This window comes from Aythya fuligula, chromosome 1 (assembly GCF_009819795.1).
Source record: "Aythya fuligula isolate bAytFul2 chromosome 1, bAytFul2.pri, whole genome shotgun sequence".
NCBI classification, from domain to species: domain Eukaryota; kingdom Metazoa; phylum Chordata; class Aves; order Anseriformes; family Anatidae; genus Aythya; species Aythya fuligula.
Genome location: NC_045559.1, coordinates 156,134,779 through 156,153,002, shown reverse-complemented (window position 1 = coordinate 156,153,002; position 18,224 = coordinate 156,134,779).

Here is an 18,224-nt window from a genome sequence, read left to right as displayed (position 1 = left end):
ATTATAGCTTCATATATGGGGGTCCAAAACGGGATAAAAAGGCAGATGAGGGATTCTACAAGCAGCTGGCAGAAATCACGCAATTGCCTGCACTTGTTCTCATGAGGGACTTCAACTTCATGGACACATGCTGGAAATACAATACACCCCTGAGGAAGCAGTCTAGAAGTTGCCTAGAATGCATGGAAGACAGCTTCTTGACTCAGCTGGTTAGTGATCCTACCAGGGGGGTGCCCTGCTAGACCTGTTGTTCACAAACAGAGAAGGAATGGTGGGGGATCTGGGGGTCGGGAGCTGTCTTGGGTAGAGTGACCATGACTTGGTAGAATTCTCTATTCTTGGTGAAGTCAGGAGGGGCATCAGTAAAACTGCTACCTTGGATTTCTGGAGGGCAGACTTTGAATTGTTCAGAACACTAGTAGGGAGGGTCTCTTGGGAGTCAGTCCTCAAGGGCAGAGGGGTCCAGGAAGGCTGGATGCTCCTCATGAAGTCTTAAGGGCGCAGGACCAGGTTGTCTCTGTGTGTCACAAGATGAGCTGGTGTGTGTCGTGGTTTAACCCGGCCGGCAGCTAAACACCACACAGCCGTTCGCTCACCCTCCCCCCTCCCTCTCTGGGACGGGGGAGAGAAATGGAAAGTGAAGCCTGTGAGTTGAGATAAAGACAGTTTAATAAGACAGGAAAATAATAATAACAAAATAATAATAATAATAATAATAATAATAATAATAATAATAATAATAATAATAATAATAATACAATGGTGATAATAGGAAAGTAATAATAATATGTACAAACAAGTGATGCACAATGCAATTGCTCACCACCTGCTGACCGATGCCCAGCCTAACCCCGAGCAGTCCGGCCCCCTCCCCCCGGCTAGCCACCCCTATATATTGTTTAGCATGACGTCAGATGGTATGGAATACCCCTTTGGCTAGTTTGGGTCACCTGTCCTGGGTCTGTCCCCTCCCAGCTCTTACTGCACCCCCAGCCTGCCTGTTGGCAGGACAGAGCGAAAGGCCGAGATGTCCTTGGCTTGGTATAAGCACTGCTCTGCAACAATTAAAACATCGGGGTGTTATCAGCACTCTTCTCATCCTAAGCCAAAACATAGTATTCTACCAGCTACTAGGAAGAAAATTAATTCTGTTCTAACTGAAACCAGGACAGTGTGGAAGAAGACCAGTACGGCTGAACAGGGTACTTTTGCTGAGTGTCTAGGAGAAAAGATAGAGTTTATGTCTGGTGGAAGAATGGACTGGCAACTCAGGGAGAGTACAAGGAATTTGATAGCACATTCAGGGAAAAAAAACAGGAAGGCCAAAACCCAGTATGAGCTCAACCTGGTCACTGTGGTAAAATCAAATTATTATTTTAATCAAATAATGTTTTTACAAATGTATTAACAGCAAGAGGAGGGCCAAGGAGCATCCTTTACTGGATGCAGTGGGGAACATGATTTCTGAGGAAAGGAAAATAAATTCTCAATGCCTTCTTTACATCTCTCTTTAATAGTCAGACCTGTTATCCTCAGGATACTCAGCCTTCTGACCTGGAAGTCGGGTATGTGGAGCAGAAGAAACACCCCACAGTTGAAGTGGAAACAGGGACCTGCTGTTCCACGTGGACAGTCACATGTCCATAGGGCCAGACGGGATCCACCCGAGGGTGCTGAGGGAGTTGGTGGATGTGATTGCTGAGCCACTTTCCATCATCTATCAGTGGTCACAGTCATCTGGAGAGATCCCAGATGACTGGAAACTTGGTAATGTGATGCCTATCTATAAGAAGAGTTATAAGGAGGACCCAGGGAACTACAGGTTTGTCAGCCTGACCTTGGTGCTGTGGAAGGTTACAGAACAAATCATCTTGAGTGCAATCACATAGAATGTGCAAGACAACTTGTGGATAAGGCCCAGCCAGCATGGGTTCATGAAGGGCAAGTCCTGCCTGACCAACCTCATCTCCTCCTACAACCAGGCAACCCACCTGGTAGATGAGGGAAAGGATGCTGACGTAGTCAACCTAGACTTCATCAAAGCCTTTGACATGGTCTCTCATAGTATTCTCCTGAAGAAGCTGTAAGTCCATAGCTTGGACAGGCACACTCTTTTCTGGGTTAAAAACTGTCTGGATGGCTGCATCCAAAGAGTAGTGGTGAACTGAGTGAAATCCAGCTAGTGACTGGGCACCAGTGGTGTTCCCCAGCAGTCAGTATTATGGCCCATCCTCCTTAATATCTTTATTGATGATTTGCATGAGGGAATTGAGTGCACCCTCAGTAAATTTGCAGATGAAACCAATTTGGGGGGAAGTGTCGATCTGCCAGATGGTAGAACAGCCCTGCAGGGGAACCTGGATAGGTTGGATTGATAGTCAGAGGCCAATGGAATGATGTTCACCATGGCTAAGTGTTGGGTCCTGCACTTTGGCCACAACAACCCCATTCAATGCTAAAGGCTTGGGGGAGAATGGCTGGAAAGCTGTGCTGAGGAAATGTTCTGGGGGTGTTGGTCAGCGCTCTCCTGAACATGAGACTGCAGTATGTCCAGGTGTAGTGGGTTTACGTGGCAAGGTTTTGGTAGCAGGGCATACAGGAATAGCTTCTGTGAGAAGAATCCAGAAGCTGTCTCATTTTAGATAAGTGTCAGTTTCAGACAGCTCCAAAGGGACCTGCAACTGCTCAGAGACAGGCCAATAGGAGATGTTTGCACCTCTGGGAGAGCAGATTTAAGAAAGGGAAACAAAACAAAACAAAATGCTGTAAAACAGGAGCAGGGAGAATGAGGAGTAAGAAACAGCCCTGCACATCCCAATGTCAGTGCAGAAGGAGGGCAAGAGGTGCTTCAGGTGCCAGAGCAGAAGTTCCCTTGTGGCCTATGGAGAGGAGAAAGGCCCATGGTGGAGCAGGCTGTCCCCCTGCAGCCCATGGGTCCCACACCAGAGCAGATCTCCATGCTGCAGTCTGCGGAGGAGCCCTCAGTGGAGCAGGTAGATCTGACCTGAAGGAAGCTTTGTCCTGTGGAGGACACCTGCTGGAGCAGATTCCAGGCCAGAGCTGCAGCCTGTGGAGAAGAGACCACACAGGAGTAGGGGATCTGGGGGAGCTGCTGCCTGTGGGGAACCCATGTTGGAGCAGTTTGCTCCTGATGGATGGACTTCGTGGTGCAGACCCATACTTGGAGCAGTTCTTGAAGATCTGCTTCCTGTGGGAAGACCACGCAGGATCAGTTCAGGAAGGATGGCATCCAAAGGGAGGAACCCCATTCTAGAGCAGGGGAAGAGAGTGACTGAGAAGGAACAGCAGAGATGAAGTGCTATAGACTGACCACAACCCCCATTCCCCTGTTTAACTCTGCCACCTGGGGGGAGGAGGTGTAAGAGGGTGGATGGAGGGAAAAGTGTTTTTGGTTTCTTTCCTTTGTTTCTCACTTCTCTAGCTTGCTAGTAATAGGCAATAAATTTTACTAATCTGCCTAATCTGAGTCTGTTTTGACTGTGACAATAATTGTTGAGTGATCTCCCTGCCCTTATCTCAGTCCTTGAGCCCTTTGCATTATATTTTCTTCCCCTTTCCCTTTGAGGAGGGGGAGTGACAGAGAGGCTATGGTGGAGCTCAGCGGCTCACCTGAGTGAAGCCAACACACCAAGCGACCACAAAGGCCAATGGCATCTTGGCTTGTATCAGGAATAGTACAGACAGAAGGACCAGAAAGGTGATCATTCCCCTGCACTCTGCTCTGGTGAGGACACACCTTGAGTACTGTGTTCGGTTTTGGGTCCCTCATAGAAGGATATTATGTTGCTCAGGTGTGTGCAATTAAGAACAGGTTTAAACAGGTTTAAGGGACTAGGAAGCAAGACATATGAGGAACCACTGAGGGAACTGGGGTATTTTAGTCTGGAGAAAAGGAGGCTGAGGGCAAAAGGAGGTCGCAGTGTGGATGGTGCCAGTCTGTTTTCTCAGGTGACAACTGTTAAGACATGAGGAAACACCTTCAGATTGTGACAGGAGAAGTCTATATTGGATATTAGAATTTCTTTATGGAGCTTTTGGTGAACATGGAAGTGGCTGCCTGGGAAGTGGTGGAGTCCCCATTCTGGAAGTATTTAAGAGACGTGTGGACATGGCATTGCAGGACATGGTTTAGTGATGAGACTAAGTTGCCTTTCTTTGCCGTGCCTTGCCTTTCTTTGCCGTGCCTTGCCTTGCCTTCCAATCCTATCCTGTCCTTTCAATTTGGTGGATTTGATTTTATTCCACCAAATATCATTTCTCTATAGATATATATATATATATTTTTTTTTTTTTTTTTACAGCTACTAACTATTTATAAGAGCAAAATGTGATACAGAGTTGATCCAACAGACAGGTAAGACTAAGTATTTCTCCATCTCCTCTAGATGTGTTTGATCTAGTTATGGATTGGGTTATGGATTCATTTGTTTCAATTATTGCTAAATAAACTTCTAATTCTGCTTGTAACATTCAGACACCCTGATACATGCTTGCTGTATCACCCTATTTCCAGCATAACACATATCAATAGGTTGTTGAATAAAAAGGTGGCTATTATTGTTATTAATAATAATAGCCAAATTATTATTATTATTATTATTATTATTATTATTATTATTATTATTATTATTATTATTATTATTCATTATCATCATCATCATCATCATTATAATCATAATAATAATTGTTGTTGTTGTTGTTAGTATTATTAATAATAATAGGGTTTTTTTAATATTGTACCTAATTTCTGTTGCATGCTATGATAATATGAGCTACACATTACAGCAAGAAGCAAAGAAACAGAGCCAGGTAAGAAAAAGGATAGATTACTGACAATTATAATAATTTCCATGACCTGAAACTACTCGATATAATGACTCAGGAACTCAACAAGGCAGATCTCAAGCTTTCTTGATGTTGAGGTAATCATGTGTTTATGCAATATTCAACAGTTATAAAGTCAAATAGGTACATTTCAAATATGTTTCAGGCAAGATATTCCTTTTAAATAATTATAATTTGAGAGTTCGTATTCTTAAGTATCAGTTCTGCCAGAAGTAACAATAAATGTTATTTAAAAGTACTTTTAGAACATGTCCCAGGAAAGACTAATTTATCTTTTAATTTATCTTGATAACTGATGCATACAATAGCTCATCTGGTAGCATGTAATAAATGATAAAAATATGGAACACCGGTTAGCATCACCTTCTGCAGTAAAAGGCAGAATCTAGAAAATAAATAGTTTGATTAGATTGTACAATATTCTCATTACTGTTTTGTTTGTGTTTTGTTTTTTTTTTCTTGAAAAAATTGTATTACTATCATTATGATAGATATTAGAAATAAACAAGAAAATGCTGTAATAGCTGGAGACAAATTTAAATGACCCTCCTTCCTCTTTAATTTTGTAGATTTTAGCATTCTTGTCTTTCTGTTCATTTACTATTCTCTGTTCTTCTAAGTCCATTGTCACTAGCTTTCATTTAATAGTTCTGAATAGACAAATCATTAAATCTGTTTTAACAGTGACTCAAATAGTCCACTTTAATTAATGCAATCCCATCATTATTAATAAAGTCTAAAAAATCCAGTGAAAGACTCTAATGTTATTTTAAAGGTAAGAATTCTAAAGTTGTATTTTATTTTATTTTTTTTTTTTAGTAGCAGATTTATGTGATTGTCTTTTAATCTCATGAACGACTTACAAGTATTACAAAAGGGCTTAGACAATTATTTCAGTGCACTCTTAGATACATACATGCATTCATATTTTAGAAAATGAGATATTATATTTGGTTGTCACTGACAGCTAGATGAGATACCTGCTAAAACTTTGGGCAAAGCAATTCACAACCCATCACCCTGACCAGTGGTCAAAAAATGCAGAACAATTTCTCTTATGCCAACGGGCTTCTCTGAGTTACATCTGCAGTTGACAATGCTTAGAGAGTAAGACAGCATCTGGGGATTCATGTAGAACAAAAATGGTTAGTTCATATTTTTTTCCTGGTCATGCTCTTTTTCTAAGCAAACTGTCAGAAAAGTGCCTGCTGAGGACCTGTACTGAGTCTGGCTGGGATGTTAACTTTCCCTGCAGCAGCCCATTCAGCGCTGTGCTCTGCACTTGTAGCTGGAACAGCAGTGTTATTACACCAGTGTTGAGTCTACAGCTGAGCAGTTCTGGCACAGCATCAGGTCTCTCTCTAACACTCCTAGGGGGTGGGCAAAAAAAGTGAGAAGAGAAACATCACCAGGGCAGCTAACCTAAGAGCTTCCATACCATATGATGTCACACAGCAATGAAAGGTAGAAACAGGAAGAAGTGGGGAGGGGTGGGCTCTCATGAAAACGTCGGTCCTCCTCCCGAACACCAGCTACGTGTGTTGAGGCCCTGCTTCAAGGACATAGTCAAGCACCGCTCATTTGTGGGGAGTAGAGAGTAATTTCTTTCCTCTGCACTTCCACATAGCCTTTATTTATTTTGTTTGTTCATTTGTTTGTTTGTTTCTTTTTTTCCCTTTCCCCCTCCCTTTTCCCCTTTCCCTCTTTTGCCTTTAGTTAAATTGTTTATTTAATAATAATCTTTCCTTAATAATAATTATTATTATTTCCCTTTAATTATATTATCCTTATCTCAACCTGTGAGTTGTTCTTTACTTTACTTCTTTCCCTCCTCATCTAAGGAGGGGAAGTGAGAGAGTAGTTGTGGTGTTTAGCTGCCTAGCACGGTAAAACCACCACAGGACCTAGGAAGCTCAGCTCAGTTTTAGAGCCACCGGCAGCAATTCACATAAAGTAATTCTCTAATTTTTCAAACCACCAGATTTGTTTGGATGATGCTGTGAAAAGAATTTGCCACAAAATCAGCCCTGAATTTCACCTTTTTAATTATATAACATAGCTTTTTCTCACACTAGGTTTTGATGGCATTCTCATCTCATCTTGTCAGTCTTCTGAATCTGACTTCACTAGATACACAAAGAGCTAGTATTAGTTTCCTGACTCGATATCGTTTTTGGTCAGCAATGAAAATAAATTCAGACATTAACTATTTCAATCTGGACCGGAGTTACAGACCTCTAAACCCTAGGGATATTTTTAATCACTGACCTATTTACTAGTAAATATAATTTCCACACTTCAGATTATAAAATACATAACTGGATCAAAATTAATCAGACATACATATGAAATCTTTATCTAGTCCTGTGAAATCCTTACAATAGAGAGAATGAATAATTCTAGGGGATTACACCATTTGAGAAAGAATCACTTAATTCAGACAGAGGAGGATTAATGTCATTCAATGCAAAAATGAGAACAAAACACATGCTCTTTCCTCTAGTGCCATATATTTCCCATCTAGTTTACTTAAAAATGTGATAAATAGGTGGAAAAGAGAGGAATATTACTATTGTGTTTGTCTATCTCTCTTACACAGTGTATCTGTATCTGATACAGAACCACTATTGCCTTTAAAGCTTCAGACTGGACAATAAAATATTTTCCTTTAGGGAAAAAGTGAGAAATTAGTCTCTCATAGTTCTGCTTGGTCATATAGCCCTAATGGCCATCACTGTGTCAACACCTGCTGCTATAAACTTCCAGGCTTCCCTGGAAGTTTCTTTGACTCTGCAGCCTATGAGCCAGTGGGAACCCAGTTTAGCTCTGCTCTGGTCTGCTGCCTGAAAAATCAAGCCATGAGGACTTGATTTTTTTTTTTTTTCTTTCTCTAGAAAGAGAGAGATCTCAAATCAAGATGTGAAGTCAGGATTCAAGATGTGGCAAGTATATCTATACTCCATAGTCTTGACAATGCCGTACATGACATACTGGAAAATCAGTTTGAACAGGACAGGTTTAATCTCTCAGAAGAAGTAATTACAAGAGATAACCTGATTTACTTAGAAATATTGCAATCGTTTGCTGATCTTGAAAATTAGGTGGAAAGGCCCTGTAAAAATTTTTCCATTGGAGAATGAGTTAAAAACTAACCTAAAATATGAAATAAAGTTGTAATAGAAATTCTAGAGCATCCCGTGTAACCACTGTTTTACTTTACAATAAGGATATCTTCTGATATTTAGTTTACACTTAATACTCCATATTCAAACAATAAATTCCGTTGAACAGTTCAGTTCAGTAATAATAGCTCATATGTGATTTGGTAAAAAATACCTTCATATTTATGCTTATACCTCATCTCAATAAAATACAGTCATGTTGTTTAAAACCCAATATAAACCCATATTGTATACTGGTCTAGCTCTCAAAATCCATAGATATGTTGTGATAGTCTGTACAATATGATTGGTATAGAGTAAGTGAATTACTTCCTAAACTACATGCAAGTTGTTCTTGAGATTTCTAGTATTTTTACTGCATTTTTATTAATTTTTTGCATGTGAATCAAATCTTTGTCTAACTTTGGTGTTGGTATTTTTTTTTTCCATATCTAAATAGAGTTTAGATCTTTCAATAATCTGACTCTTCTACCTGCCCATATCAAGCAGTAGAGGAATAGGGAGTGGGGCTTTTGGTTAGTCCATAATAGTACCCTCTGCTGTTTCTCCTCACATTTTTCCACTGCTCTAGAGTGGGGTCTTTCCCATAGGCTACAGTTTTTCAAGAACTGCTCCAACATGGGTTGTCTCCACGGACTGCAGCCCTTCAGGAACAGACTGATGAAATGTGGGTCCCCCAAAGGCCACAGTTCTTGATGGAAAACTTGCAAGCATTGTTTTTTCTCCATGGTAGAACTGCATGGTAGAACATGGTAGAACTGCAGTCAGTTCTACCAGAAGGCTGCTTCTGCCTGGGCTCTCCACAGACTAAAGCTTCCTTCAGAGGATATCCACATGCCCCACTGTGGTCTCCTCCACAGGCTGAAGTGTTTGGACTTTCCTTGGGCTGCAGGGTGACAACATGGTTCACCATAGTCTTCTCCACGGGCTAGAGAGTAAACTCTGCACCAGTGTCTGGAGCACATCCTTCCCTCCTTCTTCACTGACTTGGGTGTCTGCAGGGTTGTTTCTCTCACATTTTTTCTCTTTTTTACTGCTTCTATGTTTTGTTGTTTTTGGAAGAGATAATTAGATATCAGGAAAAACTCCTTGAGAAATAACCTTGTACTCTGATCTTAATTACTTGGGCTGACTTTGTTACCCAGCTGATGGATAAATATAAGACTCTGTAGCTATGTCTGCAATTATGTAGAAGGCTAATTAGAAGACTGTGCATCTGTCTTTTCCTGTAACAGGACACTTCATACTTCATATTTTTATAGATGAAATACTTCTAAAACTTTCTTGTCAGTCAATTACTAATGAGAAAATATATTTTTTTTGAAGTAAGGACAGGAAAACTGAAATCTGAACGATGTTTATTTAAATGGTAAATGTTAGAAGAAAATTCTCTCCTCAAAAAATGAATATATGAATTAAAAATCAATTTCCCAAGAAAGGAAAAATACTAGATACCATTTTGTATGTGAAGCAGGCATAACCATCTTTATAATTTCAGTTGTATGATAAGCTGATGTGGCATACTTATCAGTAAAATCTGATGGCTGAAACTTATTCTGTGTAACCATTAAAGATAATAAAAGTTTCTCCCTTTTTCTCCCTATACATTCTCCTTTCTTGCCTCCTGTTTCCTCTTTCCCCTTTCCAGTTTCCTCTTTCTCTTCCCATTCACATTTCCATTACACTTCTTCCTTTCTAACTGCTATGACATTTTGTTCAGATGTGCCGGAATACACATAGTATCTACCCTTCTGTATCAACTCAAAATAGACTGAAACATTCTGATTTAATACAAGTTACATGAATAATTTTGTAAGTAGAATTTAGTTCTGAATAAAAATTGTGTGAGAAAGAATGAGTGGTTTTCAGTGATTTCACATGACAAAATGATACCAATGGAAATACACAGACACTATGAAAGTGTTAATATTTCTTCTCAATTACTTAAATACCAAATTGCCATACAAAAAAAAAGAAATGTAATAAAGACATGATTTATTATTAAAACTCATCATTTTTATATATTGCAAATTTAAATCAGCATCTTTTCAGAGATAAACTTATATTCAGGTAGCTCATATTAAAGTTATGCAAATATACCTGGTTAACATTTGGAAATTCTATTTCAGTTTAGTTTAGTTTAGTTTAGTTTGGAAGGTGGGCAGAAGTTTTGGTGGACTAGTTTTGCTATAAGTGGTATCTATTAGCACATATTAAGTATAGTTTATCCCATCACCTGAATGCTACTCCACTGTCATTTCTTGGGTCTCATGTGGCAAACAGCAACTCAAGTTTCTAAAATTATTGCTTTGCACAACACTGGCATAATCTTTCTTTATTTGCATAGTGTGTGTTTACAGGCAAAAGAATTAACTTACTGCTTGCTCTAAAATTATCAGGTTGCAACATGCATTACATTCTTTTAAAGCATTTTTTCAGGTAGCTAACAAATTGGGAAATCTGCCAGAAACAGATTTAAATACCTGTAGGAGCCAGAGAATAGCAGACATCCTTAATCCTATATACATGTAATTCTAGAATTTAAGCACATGCAAACCTGAATATTTCTATTTTTTATATATAAAGTAGGAAATTTAGTTTGTTATTGGAGTCTCAGAGATCCAGTACCATGAATCACAAAATGAAGGGCTAAATTTTTAAATATATTTTCCATTTTATTTAATGGAAAACTTCTATTTTAAAATTTATTGTTTTGTATGTATGTATATATATGCAATATACACATATTTATATGCAATATGTATATACATATACAATATATTCATACACAATGCATACAATATGTATATATTGTTTTGTATATATTTATGTTTTGTATGTATGTATGTATTTTGTAATGTATTGTTTTGTATGTATATTGTTTTGTATATCATGTGCTTCTCTGTTGTAAGGAAATGTGTGGGATATACAAACGTCTATGTGAATATGATTCTTGCACAGCTTGTTCTCACTGAAACCTTGAGTAAATAAGCAACCTATATGGCATCTCTCTAGGTCAAGAAATCCAATCTTTATTGAATTAATTCTAGAATGGAAAAGTAATAGGAAGTGATAAGAATAAGAACTACCAAACTAAGACACTGAAAGAAAAGACTTAACAATCCTGTTACTAAACATAATATTTATTTGATTTTCATCTTACTAATAAATTCCAGGGTTATTTTACTAGATCTACATTTCAATAATTATCTCATCATCTGAAAGTTCTATTCTGCCACATTTTAATTTTAATGACATATTAATGAGAAAGTTGTGTTGTTATTTTTTCAGTATTTTCAATCTGAAAGTTTTTGCTTCTTTAATCAAGATCATAAAAGTCAGGAGCCAGCTTTATTGAATCAGCCAATCCTGGTTTTGTTTGTTTGTTTGTTTTTGTTTTTGTTTGTTGTAGTTGTTTTGTTTTGTTTTGTTTTAAGACAAAACAAACAAACACAGCAAAACCAACCAACCAACCAAAACTTATGAGTTATTTTTTTCTCATTTTTGTTGGATTATTAATTTCTGAATATGTATGAAAAGTAGATATTCTGTACTGTCTCTGATTAACCTTCTTTTAATGAAACAAAACAAAACAGTACAAAACATTTAATATACTGAACTTAAAGTTCTTCTGCAGTGAAGCAGCAGACATATTCTTTTCACTGGTGTCCTGTGACAGGACAAGAAGTGAAGGGCACAAGCTGAAGCACAGAAAGTATAATCTGAACATCAGGAAATCTTTCTTTTTTTACTGTGCAGGTGATTGAGTAATGGAACAGGTTGCCCAAAGAAGTTTTGGAGGCTCCATCTGCAAAACTATTCAAAAGATGTCATGCTGGGCAACTGGATCTATGTGACTTTGTTTGAGTGGGAATATTGTATTACTTTATTACTGTAGTTTACAGTTATCTTAGAGAAGGTTGTAGTGAGGCGGGGGTCAGGCTCTTTTCCCAAGCACCAAGTGATAAGACTAAGGAAAATGGCCTCAAGTTGTGTGAGAGGAGGTCTAGATTGGATATGAGGAGAAATTTCTTTATTGAGAGGACTGTGCAGCATTGGAATAAGCTTCCCAGGGTAGTTGAGTCACCATCCCCAGAGGTCTTCAAGAAACATGTAGATGTAGAATTTAGTAGCATGGTTTAGTGTTGAACTTGTCAGTACTAGGTTAAAAGTTGGACTAGATGATTTTAGAGATCTTTTCCAACTTGAATGATTCTGTGATTCTACGATTCTATGGTTGGACCAGATGACCTCTAGAGGTCCTTTCCAGCTTCAGCCATTCTGTGATTCTGTTTTTCTGTGAACACACAGGCAGTGAAAATTGATTGACTCCTTCTTCATGTGTTTCCATGACAGAAAAATAAATAATTAAATAAATAATTAAAAACTCATGGTTTTACTCTCAAATTACATATTTATCTACCTATATATATATATGTGTGTATATACATGTAAGTATATACAGTATATACATATACATTTTCATATGTATGTACACATTCACATGCTTTTATAGGAAACAATTTCTCTTTTCCAAGGTCATGTTTAGAAAAAAAAAATTAATAATAACAGTAAAAATAAATTAAATAAATGGTCTTCTGAAATCTTAAAACTCTCAATATCTTAATCATAAAGAACAAATAAGTTCATAATGTCATATTTATGCCAACAGATGCCATGGAAAACCCTTAAGACAGCTGGAATGACTTCACTTTGCAGCACTTTCTGGTGCTGTTTATGTAGGATACTATGTAAATGCTCAACAGTGCCCTGAACAGTATATAAGTAAGATTGTGGTCAGATACAAGGAGGCATAATAAGTCTCAGGTCTTTTGAAGAGCTACACACATTAGGTGTGTACAAGTAAAAGTTTATTCACTGATAGTTATCTTTAAATCACTGTTTCATGGGTCATTTTATTTATTTATTTATTTTAAGTATTGGCTTGCATGAAATCTTTGTTTTCAGGGAACTTAGTGATGCAAACAAACAAGTAAACAAAGTGACCTAGACGCTCCTCAGCCTGTGGCATTCTGTATGAATAGATTAATATTTTGGAGAGGTGAATCAACCCTGATGAATAGAATGTTTTTAAAAGAAGAAACCATGTTCTGAAGCATAGCCAATTGTAAATTAATTTAATTGTAAATTAAATTTCACTGAAGCAAAGCGGGCAAATGCAGGGGATGGTGGAAAGAAACAAGAGGAATTGGAGCTTGATCTGAGGCTCACATGAAGGAAGGTCCTCGTGATCAGTACCTAATGCTCTCCCCTACCAGGTTCCTTTTCAGAAATTTTCTTCATCCTTCTCTGAGATTTTTTGTGCTTCAATTTATGGTACAGTTGGTATAGTATCCCTTGTTTTACAAGAAATGACAAGAACCATCACTGCTATTTGAGTGTTCATGAACCTGGGCTTCTAACTAGGACTGTCTGAATGACTACCCTGGAAGCAAGTTCACAAACTGTTGTTGCAGATGCTTGGAAAGGTAATAGTAATAACAAACATCCTTGATGTCTCTATACCTTACACAATACAAAAATAAATAAATAAATAAATAGATCTTAGACATGATTTAATTTAATGAGAACAGCTTAAAAACATAACAGCATTTCTGAGATAACTGTAAAATTATCCTTAATTCTCTGAATGTGAGATGCACACTTGCACAAACTATGTAAGAAAGGTAAGTACCAATTGTCCCTTTATTTTCAAGCACTTACACACCTTCGAAGTAATACTCAGGTTTGTTGGAAACATGGTTATATTTAAGGAATTGATTCTTATTTTCTAAATATTAGCATTTTCCTCTATTCTTAGAAGTCAAAAAATATCAGAATCAAAATGCACACTAAAAGGCCCTCAAGGACTGAGATAATTATATTTGTTGGATGAAAAATGAAATAAAAATTGCACTAAATGTCCATGTGTACTTGGTACAAATCTTATTTTTTTTTCAGCCAGGGGTTAATTCAATGTAAATATATAAAATTTGAAACTTACATAATAATAATTAATTTTTAAAAATGAAGAAAAGAAATGTAAACACTTATCATTTACCATGTTATTTAATTACAATTGTATGGCTATCTGTCCTCTTATTTTTAATTGTGATACTCTCATATGTATTAGTTTGTTATTTTTCTTCGAATTAGTTTTATTTGAAAAAACTAATTACATGTCACTTATTTCCTTATACTCAGTATGCAATTATCACTGAACTGAGCAGTTAATGATCATTTCGGGAAATATCTAGTTTCTCCATACCAGGGAAGCAAGAGTTATTTAGTGATGACACTTGTATTTGCCTTCAGAGTTCCTCGAGTATAATGATGGGAAAATCTTCAGGTCCTTTCTTATTCAAAAGGAAAAGAGTATATTTTATCAAAAAACAAATGTCCATCATTCCATTACACTTTAGGAAAATGCCACACATTTATTTATTATTTTCATTGTCAGTCATTCATATCTCTCTTCTTGGTTGCTCATTATTTCAGAAGATAATTGCTTCTGGTTGCCATTAAATCTTAACAATTGGAGAACGTATTTTAAAATTGGTTAACTATCTATATAATAAGTGAATATGGTATTATCATTTCAATATATAGTACTATCATTTACACACTTTATGTTGTAGGGGTTTTTTTTGTTTGTTTGTTTCTAATATATGCTATGGTCTTATGTAGTTTCTTATGTAGCAAAAGTTTTCTTGATATCTAATCTAAATCTCTCCAGGTGCAACTTGTGGCTGTTTCTTTGAGTCCTATCACTAATTATCTGGAAGAAGAGGCCAACCCCCTCCTCATTACAACCTCCCTTCAGGAAGTTGTAGAGTACAATGAGGTCTCCCCTGAACCTTCTCTTCTCCAGACTAAACAATCCCAGCTCCTTCAGCCACTCCTCATAAGACTTATGCACCAGACCCCTCACCAGTTCTGTTGCACTTCTCTGGACATGCTCCAGGGCCTTGATGTCCTTCTTGTAGTGAGGGGCCCAGAACTGAACACAGTATTCAAGGTGTGGCCTCACCAGAGCTGAGTATGGGGGGATGATCACCTCCCTGCTTCTGCTGGTTACACTATTTCTACTACAGGCTAGGATGCCATTGGCCTTCTTGGCCATCTGGGCAAGATGTCAGCTCATGTTCAGCCGAGCATCAATCAACACTTTCAGGTCCTTTTCTGCTTCACAGTCTTCTAGCCACTCTGCCCCTGAACCCTGCTGTCCTGGGGAGCAGCTTTTATAGCTGGGATGTCCTTGGTCCTAGTTGCAGTATATTCTTCTCCATAGACCTGTCCTTCTCTGCCATGGACCCTGTCCAAGCTGGGCCACCTCACAGGCACAAAACCTGTCCTGGTTTTGGCCTTTCCCAATGGAGGTGCCTGGCACCTGGCACCTGGTTGTGCTGGTGCCCCTGGCTGCTCTGTTTCTGACTGGAATGGCGTGATGGGCCCTGTCTGCCAGGCCCTGATATGCTGCCCCTGAGATCTGTTGTCCAGAGGGTCCCTGAGGCTGAGCTGAGTAGTTCAGTACTTAAGGACAGTACTCAAGGACATAAGAAAACCACAGCTGGTTTGTGTGTGCCCAGGGATGATTTGTATGGAAATCTTTTGTTATTAACTACACAGAATGACTTTGTTCCCACCATGAAGGGCTGTAGCTGTTCTACTGTAGAAACTAGAATATGTTCTACTCTGCACTCATGCAGCCTCACCTCAAATACTGTGTGCAGTTTTGGGCACCACAGTACAAAAAGGACGTTAAACTGTAGGAGAGTGTCCAGAGGAGGGCGACAAAGATGGTGAAGGGCCTAGAGGGGAAGACATGAGGAGCAGCTGAGGTCACTGGGTCTGTTCAGCTTGGAGAAGAGGAGACTGAGGGGAGACCTCGTCGTGGTCCACAACTTCCTCGTGAGGGGGAGTGGAAAGACAGGTGACCTATTCTCTGTAAACACCAGTGATAGGACCAGCAGGAATGGTGTTAAGCTGAGGCAGGGGAAGTTTAGGCTGGACATCAGGAAGAGGTTCTTCACTGAGAGGGTGACTACACACCAGAACAAGCTCCCCAGTGAAGCAGTCACTGCACCAAGCCTGTCTGAATTTAAGTGATTAGACTGTGAACTTAGTCACATGGTCTAAACTTTTGGGTAGACCTGTGCGGTGCCAGGAGTTGGATTTGATGACCCTTATGGGTCCCTTCCAACTTGGAATATTCTATGATTCTATGATACGTTGTAGAATTTGGAGAGAGGGGAGAGGGGTGGTAAATGAGCGAATTATGTTATTTTCTGTAGATTTCAATGGTTTTGAAGTATGACAATCTCAAACTTCCTGTTAATAACTGCTTCTAAAGTAGTTATTGTGTGCTTGTCACTTTTTAGTTGCCAGATTTGATGCCAGGAGATTTCATTAGCAATATTTTAAGTATAGTCAGTTATAATGAATTTCAAGAGAGCAGAATTTTGAACAGATGAATTACAGTATAATGGTACAGACAGACAATAGCATTCTAAATAGTAATGCTCAGAGTTCATGCTCAAAGTTCAGTTTTTAATAGCAGAATAAGAACATCATTGTGCTGCTAATGCAAGCACATTAGTATTTTAGAACACTCAGTTACCCATAGGAAAAGGATAACTCTACAGGAAAATTAATATATCAACACATGGAGAAAAGATGCAGACAGTGTAGTAAATACAACATACCACCACATAAATACAGTATATTCATGTCTTACTGAGAGCAAAGCGCACATAGGCAAAGTGGCATGTGATGTGTAAATGGCATATATATGTGATACATACATCAAAGTTATATATATGTACAGAGACCAAATTATTTTTGAAAAGTGGACAGAACCCAGACCGTGCCAGGCGTATGAGTACCCTTTCTCCCACCACACTTCTCTAAATTGAAGAGTTAACTTTCAAAAACAGGTCAAATTGAAACAAAACGGAAACAAAAATGATTTATAAATAATCTTTTTTCTCCCCTCCATTAAGTCTTTGTAAGTTAGAGCTTTCTTTTTCTTGTTTTTTTTTTTTTTTTTTTTTTTTTTCATAGACTTGTTCATTTAATTAAAATAAAAAAAAAAAAGGAAAAAAAAAAAAAAAAAAAAAAAAAAAAAAATTTAAAAAGTCCATACAAGTCCACATTTGTGTTTTTCTTTCTGTTTTATGTGGATCTCAGCTGATGTTTGCCTTAACTTATTGCTCTTCTCATCAGTGTCACAGTCCTTTCTTTTGTCATTGTCACTATTCTATTATAAAGAAAATGGAAGAAAATAAAACACGTCTTCAATTTGTATAATGAAAAGACAGTATTGTATATATTGATTATAGTTCTATGTAATTATTTTTCTAACTGCAGTTAAATAAGAAAGTATTTTAATTTGAAGGGTAACTTTATGAACAACAACATCTGAGTTTAGCTTCAGTTTCTTCTTTCCTTGGAATTGTTTTAACTTTAGTAAGTCCAATCTCTACATGTAATAAGTATATTCTAATAATTCCCAACTTTATCTTAGGGGGAAAGGGATACAATTTTGGAAATAAATGATTTGATTTGCTTCAGCTTGCGGGTCATAAGGAATACACAGAAAACCTTGTCTAGCCTGTTTCCTCTAATACCACCCCTATATATTGTTTAGCATGGCGTCAGATGGTATGGAATACCCCTTCGGCTACTTTGGGTCACTTGTCCTGGGTCTGTCTCCTCCCAGCTCTTACTGCACCCCCAGCCTGCCCGTTGGCAGGACAGAGCAAAAGGCTGAGATGTTCTTGGCTTAGTATAAGCACTGCTTTGCAACAATTAAAACATCGGGGTGTTATCAGCACTCTTCTCATCCTAAGCCAAAACGTAGCATTCTACCAGCTACTAGGAAGAAAACTAACTCTGTTCTAACTGAAACCAGGACACTGACAAAGCAAATTAATCTCTCTTTTTTTATTGGGTACAGACCTGAAAAAAATCAGAACATCATGTTCCATCAATAACATTATTAGTACACAAGTTATTTTGAAATAAGAAAGGCAAAAGATGCAATATTCTCTTGGTTGTCTCCCTGTGATCTATCTTCTCCAGCCTACACAGAAAATAGTCTGGGGATGTGTTCCCTTTCCTTCAGGAAACTGATGTGCATGTTCCCTTCACTTACTGTTAGTTATATCAGTGTCA